Below are 13,308 nucleotides of genomic sequence, written 5' to 3' on the forward strand. Positions count from 1 at the left end.
TTCACAGGGTCAAACCAGATGCTACGCTAAACAGGAATACGCTGACACACTATTATTTCACTAATGCTGTGACACAGATTGACTCTTTTATTCCACTCTGCCGCTTCCCTTCTGCTCATGTTTCCCATCAGCCACTAGGAGGCACTCTTCTCATGTTCATCTAGTGATGCTGTGACAATACATGTCCTCACAGTTATTGTGAGGATGCTCCAAATTGGTTTAGGATTTAAATGTATGTACCTGGATATTGTACACTAAAATGCCTATATATATATTTGGGAAATATCTTACTATAGCATTTCTTTCATTTCATTTAACATCCCATGTTTTAGTATTTTAAATGTGGCAAAAATAAATGAAATTACCCAGTGACAAATGTACGTTTGATTCCTGAAATTAAACTCGTCTTGTCTTCTTGTCCTGCGTGACGCCCGCAAACTCTCCCGCCATTTTTCTCTTCTTCTCCCTCCTCAGTGTCCACACAAATTTTAGTATCAACTGTTTTTTTTTTTTTTTTTTTTTGCAGATACAGCCAGAACCGAGAACTCATGGATGGCCGTGAGGGAGAAGCACGCAGGTGAGAATTCACAAATTAAAAAGTCCTCCCAGGGGAGTCGCATACACGCCGCTCTCTCTTACTGTACACACACACGCACGCACGCACGCACGCACGCACACACACACACACACACACACACACACACACACACACACACACACACACACACACACACACACACACACACACACACACACACACACACACACACACACACACACACACACACACACACACACACACAAAGACATGAAAGCAGCCCCAGCACAGCCAACAATGTCATTTAGAACATTTATCAATGGTTTGAAGATGATAGGAGCGCAGATACAGTGTGATTCGGCAAATGTTTTACCGGGTTAAGAAGAATTAAATGTTTCACTTTGAAATTTAAAGCGCTTTCTTTGGTTGGTCTCTGGAGAATTAGTGTAGTAGCTGTTTCAGAGCAGAACGAGTGACACACACTGCCTTGACGATTGTATTGAGTTTGCCGGAAAAAGAAATAAACCAGAAAAGGGAATGAGTAGCTATATTTGCTTCATTAGACTGAACTGACAATATATGCGACATATCAAGATTCATGATATATCGAGTTTTCTATTTTGGCAATATAGGAAGTTATAATAATATTTATGTTGATATATGTATATTTTATAGCTTTTTTTTTTAAAATACTTGTTTTAGGAGTCTCTGCTTTCACTACTTCTCAGAACAGCATGAAAAGCACAATTAGATGGGTTACAGAGTGTTATAACACACACTACAGAACGCACTCACACATGCTGTTAATAAATGCCATTGTATAACGCCATTTTGAAGAAAAATATTGAGATATTAGTTTTAGTCTATATTGCCCATCCATAAAGCAGGCTTTTCCATTTAAATGAGTTATTAATTGTATTAAATTACAGAAGAATTAGGAAGTGGCTCGACATCACCAACACAATGCAGATGTTTTTTTTTTATAAATAAAGCGCTCCACAGGCTGGTCACTGAGCCCAGGTAGGTGAGCTCATCCTTCAGTCTGAAACCAAAACATCCACATTCCTACAGTACAAAGCTGCATCACTCATTAGCAGCCACACACACTCAGCCCCTCCCAGTCCATGAAGTGGAGCCGACCATTAAAACCAAGCTCTGACTGGCTTGGGCTTTTATTCTTTATTTGGACAGGTTTGTCCCACTGAGCTCTCTATTAGCTCCCCTTCTCTGTGGGTAGTGCCTACTTGTGTCCTGGCTGCGGCCGGTTGACATGTGTTTACTGCGGCCCCTGCTGTGTTGGGGGGGCCCCCGTCCTGACCGAGCCCTACTAATGGGACCAGAAGACCCCTCGTGACAGGAGGCTGCAGCACACCCTTAACCCTCTTTCTTCTTCTTCTCCTCTTCCCTGTTTCTCCAGCTGTTTTCTCCACACACCCACCATGTCTCAGTGGGAGCAGGTGAACGGCTCACAGCCAATGCTGGGTTGTTCCTAAAAGAGCGACTACGCCATCGCCACGCGCCTCGCTGGTTCCTTCACCATGGCTCCAACCCTGTGCCACATGGGCTGCCTGGCCGCAGTCTGAATGTGTGTGTGTGTGTGTGTGCGCGTTGGTGTGTGGAGGGGGTGGAGGGCTGTGTGGGTGTGTGTATTTGGGGGGTGTACTATAGTAGATGCCAGCTCTAATGCAAACGCTTGCCGGTTAAAAAATCACAAGCCTCTCTCTCTCTCTCTGCTTTGGAAGAGTCCATGTTGGCCTTCTGGTGCTCGGCGTTTTTCCTTTCCAGAAAGACAGAGAGCCAGAGAGATGCACCTGTCATCCTTTTTGGGATTGACACTGAATAATCTGGTCACGAGGAATGGAATTTATTAAACTAGCCGCTCATTTTCCTAAAAAAAAAAAAAAAAAAAAAAAATTCCAATTTATTTTTATTTTTTACCTCGTCTGCATAAGCTATTGAAGGTCAACACTATAGAGCAATGATGTAGAGCAATCTTTCTGCAACGGCTATGCATATTATGCATTTTTAATTTATAACGTTAGTTAAAGACAATATGACACCTACACACAGAAACACCTATACATCCAAGGCTGCCCTCTGCCTGCGCCTTGTGTAATTTTACATATTGCTTAAAGTATGTGTTAATTGATTATTTCTGTCGGTTTGCAAGAGAAATAACTAATCTGCGGCTAAAAGGCCTAATTGCATTTGTCACATTGTGTCTCGGTGGCTGTTGTGTCGGGAGCACAGCCGCTGCCCTTGCTCATTGCCATTCTGTCGTCCTGGCAAGCCCTCACACTGCCCCAGGTATCACCACTCGGCCATCTGGAGCCGACATCTGTCTCTCTATTGATCACAAGGGTTTAGCACTTGATCAAACAGACTGCGACAGGAAATTGCTCTTTTCCCCGCAGAAAAGGCCAGTTGCCTGCGTGAGGGTAATAGAGTGGAACTGAGATGCAGCATGGAAGCGTGGTGGGCAAGAGGGCATGGTCACAGCCAGGCCAGGCGGCAACACCGACGCCACGTGCTTAGCTTAGCGCTCTCAGCAACAGTTAAAGTTTGAAATTACACAGGCTGATAATTATCCATCACCTCTGATTAAGGAAATCTGTAGCCTTCAAGTCGCTGACTGACGCCCACAGCTGTTTGACAGTATAAGATGCAACATGATTAGTACACCACCAGATGGTGGAGAATATAATATGGATTTTTCTTTTGAATGTGGAAAAAAAAACATCCTGAATTTTAAGTAATAAATTTAATACAAGCACTGTCAGTTTACACAGTAACTGAAATAAGAAATTGTGTGTCCTAGATCAGTGTTTCTCAAATGGGGGTAAGTGTACCCCTAGGGGTACATAATGGCACTACAGGGTACTTGAGAGAGAGAGAAAAATTAACAAATACAGTATGTCTCGGTCCCACACCTGGCAGGAGATGACTGGAAAGGATAAAAACTATGCTAACGGGAGCCACTAAATCAGTGTTTTTCAACCTTGTGGTTGGGAGCCCATGTGGGGTCGCCTGGAGTTTAAATTGGGTCGCTCAAAATTTCTGATGAAATATAAATTGATTTTAGAAATTTTGTAATTATTCTTTTTTTTTTATTAAAACAACAATCTTAAACAACTGACTGTCTATACTTTCACTTTGTGAATCTAGTTAAACCAAAATGCAGTAAAAATAAATAAATACATACAGCATATCAATTTATATATATCTGAGCACAAACATGATCAAAAACTAATTCTAGAAAAAAAAAATGTCTTTGGGGTCGGCAGAAATTCTTGATATGAAAATGGGGTCACGTTCCAAAAAACAATGGGAACCACTACACTAAATACTGTTTGTTTCTTATTTAAAATGTGTTGTCACTCATTCATTCCACCATTATGCTCTATAGTTGTTTTTAAATACTGTCATAGATTGTTTAAAACCAAGTGTTTTGATAATGTTGCCTGTTGAGGCCACAGCAGTGAGAAATCCCAGACGATCATGCACACAGTGATTTCCTTCTCACTGGTATCCTGGTATTCTCTAGTGGAGTTCAGCTCACTTTTAGTGCCTGAGGTAAACAGCTATTGAATGATGTGTGTCTGCATGTTAGCTGAAGCTGTCGTCCACATCTAGAGAAGAAATACTCGGGCTCTCTCGCTCAACTTGGGCATGCTTTGGAGGCACTCACTGTAACAACATGTTTAGCAAGTATGGACAACGTGATACTGAAGGTGACATTTATTCTGCATTGTTGAAGATATTTAATTGTTCCTGCAGAGAGGGAGATATGTTCCCCTTTGCCTACAGTGCTGGAATCGTCCTGTTGGAATATGATGCAAATTTGGTAGATGAAGCAACTAATTCCTCCCTTGCAACCCCTGTACCAGAACCCTCCTCATCCCCACCCTACCTCAATCCTCCGCCAGCCTCCATCCTCCCCAGACATGAGCATTCTGATTAGTCGTGTGACCGCCCCTCGATTTTTTTTTTTTTTTCGCCTTCTTTTTTGCATTTTTACACAATCTCATGGAGCCACGGTGAGATGTGTGAGGTGTTTTTGCTACTTTTGGCAAGCTGAAAAGATGTAGCCCAAGGAAGAACAAGTCGAAAGTATGAAGGGGGGGGAATATGACCAGGGGATGTGATAAAAAATTATCAGCCAGTGTGTTTTCCTGTTTGGTTTTAATCTACATTTAATTAAATTCTTATCTGCTGTGTGCTTATGGCTGCATTTGAATGGCGAGGCTGCATTCATTATGAATGGTAAAATTGAACTCAGTACATTGTGTGTGGCCCAATAAAGAAACAAGACTCTTATTGCAGTGCATGCACAGTCTCCGACCGACATGCGGAAAAAAATAAGTCAATTAAGATGGGTCTTTAAATTACTGCTGTATCAAAACAAGGGGCGGGAGCTTTGTGCCATAATGGAATCCTGACAGAGGAGAGCACAGTGTGTTAATATACATCCCATTTGACACAGCCAATTGTATTAACCTGTTTAGCAGTACGCTCTATTGATGCACACTAGATTTATGACTCTGTTGTCATAGTTTATTATCAACTGTGGTGGAAGGGCAAAAAGTTGACTTTAATGAACATGGAGGTCAAATAATTCATGCAGTTGGCAGTTTAAGTAGAGGTCCTCATAAAGATGACGAGGGTTTATCTTAATGTTAGAGGTTAACAGCAAAGGTCAGCAACGGAATAGGTTGACAATATGCTGGCCATGGCGGATACTGAAGAGTTAAATTCAAAAGGAGAAGAGAAAGAAGCTTCAGCTCCGATATGTGTAATACTATTGACAAAAGACACAGCTTAGAACATGCAGGCGGCGCTCTTCATAAGCTAAGAACAATATCCCATAGGCAGCACCCGAGAAAACCACCAAAAAAGACCCTGAGCTGATGCTACAAAGTTGGGCGCTGCAAAATCCCTAAATCTTCCTTTTTGCTTATTCCAAGCAGTGTGCTGGTGGTGGGCTTCCTGCTGCCTGCCCATGTTTACAGAGCCGTTCTCATCTTTAGGCCGTGCTCATCCACGGCACTGACACACAGTGTCGACATGATTAGCGGTCTGCCTTTGCATAGGAGCTTGCAGAAAGGGGGCGAGGGAGGGTGTGGGATCGGCAGATGAATGACTTTGGTGCATCGCAGAGGGATCACAGTAGATAATCGCTTCCCACTGCTGCGCCGGAGCTCTCAGATCTGGTCTTTAAAATAATGTTCGGAGTCAAGTCTCTCCAAAGCCCTTTTTTTCCAGGTTATCTCCCGCATTTCTATGTTTGCTGTTTAAAATCTTAACAGGACACGAGCGGCAAGAGAGAGCAAATATGTCTGGAGTCGGAGGAAGTGGAGTGGAAATGTTATTGCGAGCGGTTAAGATTAGCTGGAGCAGAGGGCTGAGCAGATGAAACTCCTCTCTATTCTGATGCCTTTCATTTCTCAAGGAAAAAACTACCTTGGGAATGTTTGAATTTAACCTTGGGAGGCCGGGTTCCTGTGAAGGGGGATGATGAATCTGATCTCTTTGTTAAGTGGCATCACTCAAACAAACCCCAAATCTACTTAAGCCCTTTAAAACACAGACCACCAAAGCAACTCATGTAGCATAGTGCAACATAAATTCCAACATCATAAATACTACTATCACACAAACAGAGGTGCCATAAAGCACGGCTGCCAGTGACTGCGACTATAAACCTCTGGCGTTACTCATAGGGAATAAACACACACGCACAATTTACTGCGTCAGATCCCCCCTTTGTTTATCTTTTAAATAAGCACTCTTTATCACCCCCTGCATAAGCAAATTGCATGCAATGTGTGTTGTTTTTACAAGTGATATGCTGTCCACAAGATTCATTTCTCTCCACAAAATTCAATTGTCTTGCAATATCCTGCTGCCATAGGCATCAGCCCCCATCACCTGTTCGTTATCGTCGGCCGTCCCTGTTCGGGAGCTCTTGAAACGGTGCCATGGCACTGACTCCTAGTTAACAGCAGGTCTCTGAACTTCTCACGGTTGATGGCGGAGGCTGCAAAATTACGCTAACAACTAATTAACATCATAAAGAGCGTTTAAATGGACGGACGACACCTGCAACCTTCATTTGCACACGCTAACATAAAATCACCTGTGTTTTTATTTCTCCAGATAACGTGAGCGTTTCTCACAGCTTTTAGAATATTCTTTTTTGTTTTGTTTTTTTTATTTTTTTGCAGGGAGGCTTTAGGGTTGGCACATGTTTCTTTTATGTGTACTGTTAGGAAAAGTGGAGCCAGCAGACTAAATAGAATAATTGTCAAAACAGACTAAAGCTGCTTTTGTGTATGTGTTTTTTGTTTTTTTTTGTCTTTTACCCAAACAACACAGTCCAATTCTAATTTCTATTTAAATATACAATATTTCCAGTTAGCGGACGTGAAGCTCTAGTTACTGGTCCGAATAACAAAGTGCTGCCTGTCAGTCTGAGACACTTTGCTGGCTGGCTGAACTAAGCTGGTTTAGACTGACAAGTCTTCAGCGGTGGCAGCCTGAGCCTCCACTACTGGCAGGCCACTGGTTTGCCTTCACAACCTCAGTGTGTTACTGGTGACGGCCACAAGTGTTCTTTGAAAGCCTTCGCTCTCTCTCTTTCTCTATTTCCTGTGTCTTTCCTTCAAAGGTCTGAACCAGCGGTTAACTTGCACAGGACGGTAATGCACTCACACCTCATTACAAAGCCACATTATGGACTACAGCAGTAATACGGCTTTAATCTTCTCAAAATCGTTATAAATGTCAAGCTGGGGCCAGGGACTTCCCAGTCTACTGCACCAATGGCTTAGCCTGCTATCCCCCCTCTTTTCCGTATTAGCTCTAGCCAGAGAATTACACTTAGTGCCAGATCCCCTGAAACTTTCAACCCTTTTGTTCCAACATTCAATGCACCATTAATATAGCCTTTGAAACTGCCTCTCTCTCCAAAATAAAAAAGCCCCAAACAGCTAAATGTGAGAAGAGTTGATACCCCTACACCAACTATACCTCCTCCTCCTTTTCCCCTTAGCCTCTCCTAATGAGAGGCAACATCCCCGTCTCTCCACTGAAGGATCCAGACTTCCTGTGTGATAGAGAGACTGCGGCTGTTTATTAATAATGAATTTGGATGTTTGCGCGCGGAATGTTATCAGCACACACACAATCCCACCAATAGTTTGCCCTGATGGGGTAGCTGGGTTCCTCATTAGCAGAACATATTTAATCCAGAAGTTTCTTATCAAATGTCACACCTGCATCTCTAAATGGCATTTTCACATTCATTCGCCTGTATTTGGGAGATGAGGCTCCAAGGTGCTTTGCAGAGATTAAGAAGGAGAGAGAGTGCAAGCTTATTTTATCATTTAGCGGGTCTGGAAGGAATCCAAGGAGTTTTTGTCTTGTTGTTGTAATTAGAAAGCCTTTTAAGTGATAACGCCTGCATAGGAATATGAATATGTAGCGATCAGGCCAGTGTCTCCCCTCCTTTCTATCTCCCCCTCACCTCCCTTCCTCCTACTCGTCTCTCTCTCTCTCTCTCTCCCTCTCTTTCTTGGCTTTTTCAAATTGTTGAATGCAGTGTTTTTGTTCTATGTACAGCACGGATTAACTCAGAGGCGTCAGAAGTTTAATGAAAGACTTGAAAGTGCATGCTTTTTCTTGTTTCTGTCAAGCAACAATGTTTCATTTTCCTTGTGAGAATGGACATGACATGAGTGCGTTATTTCTTTTTGTGTTTTAGAGTAAATTTTCAAGGATGGACTTTGTTTTATCTTGAGGACACAACCTTCTGTATTGAAATTGACCAATAATTTGTCTGCTCTTCAAAACCGAGTCGAAATGTGTGGCCTCCAAAATAAACCTTTATTGCAGTACTTTCAAAATAACAAGAGCTTAAACGCAGGTGTGCATAAGTCAGTGGTTTTCAAACTTTTACTGGTGTGCCAATGAACATTTTGGGCACCCCTTCACCCTCCTTCCCCTAAACCATTGCAACTAAATCTTAAAAAAATGGGTAAAAATTTTTTTTATCTGTAAATAAAATGTAACTTAAAATTATCTTTCAAAACTCATAAAGATAACACACAATGTACAATTACATATTTAAGAACAGTAATAATAAAGTTATTTGAGTGCAGAGAATAATTTTTTCTTCGGTTTTTTGAGCTCAATGTTCAGTATGGCTGTTCTAGCGCCCCCCAGTTTGAGAATCGCTTGCAGAAGTGGTGTGCATGTGCAACCAAAACAACCACTACACACCAGCTAAAAAGTTGGCACATGCATTTTTATTCTCTTACTTTGCAATATACATACACAAAAACTGACAACTGTGTAAGATCCCAAAAATACACCTGAAAGAATTTTTTACTAATCTTTTGTGGGAGAAGAAGAAATAATAAAAATAAATACATAAATAACTAAAAAAAAAAAAAGGTAACTGACAACAGAAAGAAAAAAGCAGCTAAAGATAAATAAACAAATTTGCGTGCCAAATATTTGGGGATAGATGGAAGGGAACGACGAGAGTCAACTCCGGATTGGGAGATGATTTGATTTTGTTTTTCAGCCCCACTGATACATGGAGATGGGTGGGGCTACAGACAGCAGCACTGTGAGGTCATGAGTAGGAAGCAACTTATTCAGACTATCCAGTGAAGGTGAGCAAAATGAGTGAAAAAAACAGACTGAAGTTTGGACACACATTACTGTAATACCACGGACAAAGTGAAGCCTACGCAGTATAAACAAACAACCTGCACAGACATATGAGAGCAGTCTACCCATCAGTGACATTAAGATACGATACGATAGATGATTATGGAAAGGATAGGAAAAAAGGACCCCAAAAATAGCAATTGGAAAATTAACCATGGTTTTATTTGACTTTAACTCAGGACATAGTTGCATACTTACTCTGGGTGTGACCTTTTCAACACAATAGGAATATAAAAAATAAGGAAGTGTCTATTGATACGGAAACGTATCCATAGCCCCCGGGAATATTTGTATATTTTCCGGACCTTTTCTACGTAAGCGTAATGTGCCTGTGTCAGAATGGCCAAGTGGTCTAAGATGCCTGACTCAAGAATTCGTCCTTCCGCTGCCATGGGTTCAAATCTCACTTTTGTCATATATATTTTTTCATTTTAACATATTTAACACGGAAAATTATACCTTAAAATACATACACAAAAAAGATAAATATTTCAGGGTATTTCCTGGGTTAGGATTAAGGTTAGGGAAAGGGTTAGGGCTAAAATAAATGGGTTAGCTAAAAATAAATATGAGCTAAAATAAAACTGACAGAACTTTAAGTCACATGGTGCACCTATCACGTCACCTAAACTGGCCAATGAGGGGCGCTGCGTTTCCGTATTAATAGCCACGGCCAAAAAATAAACATCTTCAAAATGTTAAAGACTCTCCATACTCACTCTTAATCTCCTGTTTTTGAAATAAATATGAAGAAGTTGGACAGTGATGATGATGCCATTACCTTTAAAATAGTTGTAAGTGCTTGAAAAGCAATCAATTTATTGGTTTTAACTGTTTAAAATTAGACATTTGTACATTCATTTTCAGTCACTTCCTTAGAAAGCTTCTAAGAACACACATAGTTGATCTGTTTCTATTTATTTTAAGTTTAATTTAAAGTAAAATAACCCGTTATCCATACATCCCTCCTTTCTGCGCCTCCTGTGAGATGGTTATGGAAAACATGTATATAAAAAAGTCAGCGCCAAGCAACAACCCGAGGTGCTCCCTCGAGTGCCAGACCAAAAATGTTATGTGGTTATATGTGTCATTTTGTGTAGCTATGTTACTTTCCTGCTGGAACCAAAATCAAACTGGCCTCTCAGTAGTGGCATTTAGTCTCTTTGTATATAGAAAAGCTGCTCCTAACCATCAGGCCAGAGATAAGTGCAAAACTGAGAAGTATTGATCCTGTAATAGTGGTTCACGCTTTGGCACTGACACCTTAACCCCGCAGACATAATGTCATAGCCTCTTATCCGTTCCTCTTAACACAACCTGCCTATCTCCCACAGGCTGTCACCTTTGGTAATACGCTTCTCAAAACCTGCCCTAAATCACTGAAATCATTGCACTTTCACACATTATTTATTTCCCCACCTCTTAAAAGTGAAGTCTGATTTACAGTTTGGTAAAAGGTTGAGCTCCCCCCCCCACACCTGCCCTTCTTCCTACATTTCCCCTCAGACCTACTAGGCTTTATCTGGTGAGGTAAATCTATTTCAACCATTGTAAGAACTGTTATGTAGCAATTACTGTTATGTCTTCCTAATTGTGTTGGCTTACAGCGCACGACAAATACTTTTGAGCTAGACGTGTAGGGCGATCCCAAACGTAGGCAGGAGTAGACTTTTTCTTTAATTGAAAGTGTCACTATGTCACAGTGCAGCATTACACTCAGGTAGCTATGAATGAAGTCTAATACGGCTTAATTAGTCTGCAGCTAAATATCTATTATTGGGAACTCTTAAGAGGGGCTTTTTATCTGTTACAAATCACAAGTTCAAACCACTGGAGGGAGGAAACGATAATTAGTGAATATTTTAGCATCCCTAGTTCTAATAGAGAAATGTTGCAGTGAATCCAAACACTCCTCTCACACACAGAATGCTGGAACTGATCAGAGAGCTTTACACTGTTTTGATCAATGTGTTTTAAGAAGCTGCCACCGGAGTGGTTAGGCCGTCACTGAAAGATGCCAAACGTTGACATTATATGCAAATGTTGTTTATTATCAAGCAGTCGGCACCAGCCCTGCCTGTGTTGAGACTGGTGCAGCCAAAAGCAACTTCCAAAGTAAGGTTTGTGCACCAGGGTTTCTAATTAGCTCTCTGAGGGCCGCAGTCAGAGCGCCACTCTCCACAACAGCCTTTGGGAAGTTGAAAAGTAACTTGCAGGGCTCCATATGTTGCCCATGAGGCCTGGGAGACAAACCCATCCTGCGTGTTTCACATTATGAGACACAGTGTTCACTCCTGAGAGCAATATCTCCTGATTGGACCGGGAAAGTAACCAAAGTAATGAATAGTGTTCATCATTAGTGTGTGACTTTGGTTTTGTGTCATTTTAATCACGATGCCAGAAGTGAAAGCTACAAAAATCAACACAGTGATAATTTGGCAACTGTGAGCACAAGAAGAATGACTTCATAATAACCTGTTTATTAAAAATGGAAGTTTATATAACTACAGTCAAAACCAGAATAGAAAATAAAAATGACATCATTGTCTCATAATACTGTGACTACGCTAATTCAAAGACAGCAACAGGTTAAGGTATTTACCACTTTTAAAGACATGATTCCAATTCAATGTGGTTTTATTACTTAAGAAAATCAACATTCATGAACAGGAATTAATGCATTTTAGTTTTTAAATGTCTAGCCTACACTAAGACCCAAATCCTTATCCTAACCTTGATAAGAAGGGTTGTGTTTAGGAAAAAAAAAAAACAGCTATATCTTCTGGTTTCCAAAGCTCTTTTCTCCATTTTTCAATCATTCACACTTTGGGAAACACTACTTGAATACATGAGATTATACAGGAAGTCATGCTGCTGCCTTTACCTCCAATATGTATTTGCTTTGAATTCATACATTGTCTTGTGACATTTTAAACGCTTTCTCTCGACATTACTGTAAATGACAGACCTGGGTAAATAGAATATGGTGGAACGGGGTCTTGATAAGAGAATGACACTTTTCAGGTCGAGTCTATGGCTTCATTGCATCAGAACTGAGGTGAAGCTTTCACTGTGTCTTAAGTTTATGTTTGTGTTATGGCCTAAGGCTTAATTTGAACCAAGATGATATTTTCAGATGGTAGTTCTTAAAAAAAAAACTTGGTGAGTAGAAGACGACAATATCCCAGGCTATTACAGAGGACAACTATTATGGAAATAAGCTAAAGGGGTGACATCGCAGGCCGCGGTAGCATCACTCCTTTCTAAAGAAGACAAACTGATAGATTGAAGGTCTCTTGAATCCAGGCTGTTGCTGGGGGTAGGGGAGCTCTTGTAATTTGCAGAACTGAATCCATGGAGCGGGCATAAGGGAATAAGTTGGAAGGGGAAGAAGACAGAGAACAAACCTGGCAGGCATGTTGAGGCCATGCCAGTCCTGCCTGCGCCACGCGGTGTGGCAGGGGGGCAGTGCCAGGAAATGTGGCAAGAGGAGGAAAGATCAAACAACAAGGGCTGCAGATCTCCACCAATCTGCTCTGTATTAATGTCAGAGCCAAGGAGCAGCTGAACCAGACGTGATCCACAATGTGTGACAGCTATGTGTGTGCGTCTGTGTGTATGTGTGTGTGTGTCTTCATGACTGCTGCAAACTGGATCGAATTCATAAACCGCTAGTGCGATGAGGAATTGCCACCAACTATTGCTAAACTGTTAAACAACAGTTTTCTAACTTTGTTTCCAAGTTGACCAAGCAGACTTAATGTATTCTAACATGTCTACCATTACATTGCTTCCACAGGTCAGCAGTGACGGAATCCTTGTTCCCGTTTGGAGGATATTTTAAAACAGTTTCCTCTGGATGTTAGAAGTCTCTGTAGCTGTTGACAGTGAGGGTACGCAAACCTGGTCCCAGCACAGACACGCCTTTCAGCTCCAGCGAGCTGAACACCCAGGCCTACATCCCGCTCCAAAAACTTGTTCTCTATAGCTGCAATAAAGCAAGCAGACGGCAAATGAGCTCCATGCTGCCATCG

General features: G+C 41.4%; 1 protein-coding gene and 1 long non-coding RNA gene across 5 annotated transcripts in view; one reads left to right on the plus strand and one right to left on the minus strand.

Annotated features, from left to right (window-relative positions):
- Positions 1–13,308, minus strand: part of zfpm2a (zinc finger protein, FOG family member 2a) — a 184,731-nt gene that overhangs the window by 12,758 nt on the left and 158,665 nt on the right. The gene's annotated exons all lie outside the window — the stretch shown is intronic.
- Positions 524–3,311, plus strand: LOC114477554 (uncharacterized). The gene is made up of 2 exons (XR_003675727.1): positions 524–577; positions 1,956–3,311. It is a non-coding gene; the product is annotated as an uncharacterized LOC114477554 (long non-coding RNA).

The sequence above is a fragment of the Gouania willdenowi genome, chromosome 16 (genome assembly GCF_900634775.1).
Source record: "Gouania willdenowi chromosome 16, fGouWil2.1, whole genome shotgun sequence".
In the NCBI taxonomy this organism is placed as follows: Eukaryota; Metazoa; Chordata; class Actinopteri; order Blenniiformes; family Gobiesocidae; genus Gouania; species Gouania willdenowi.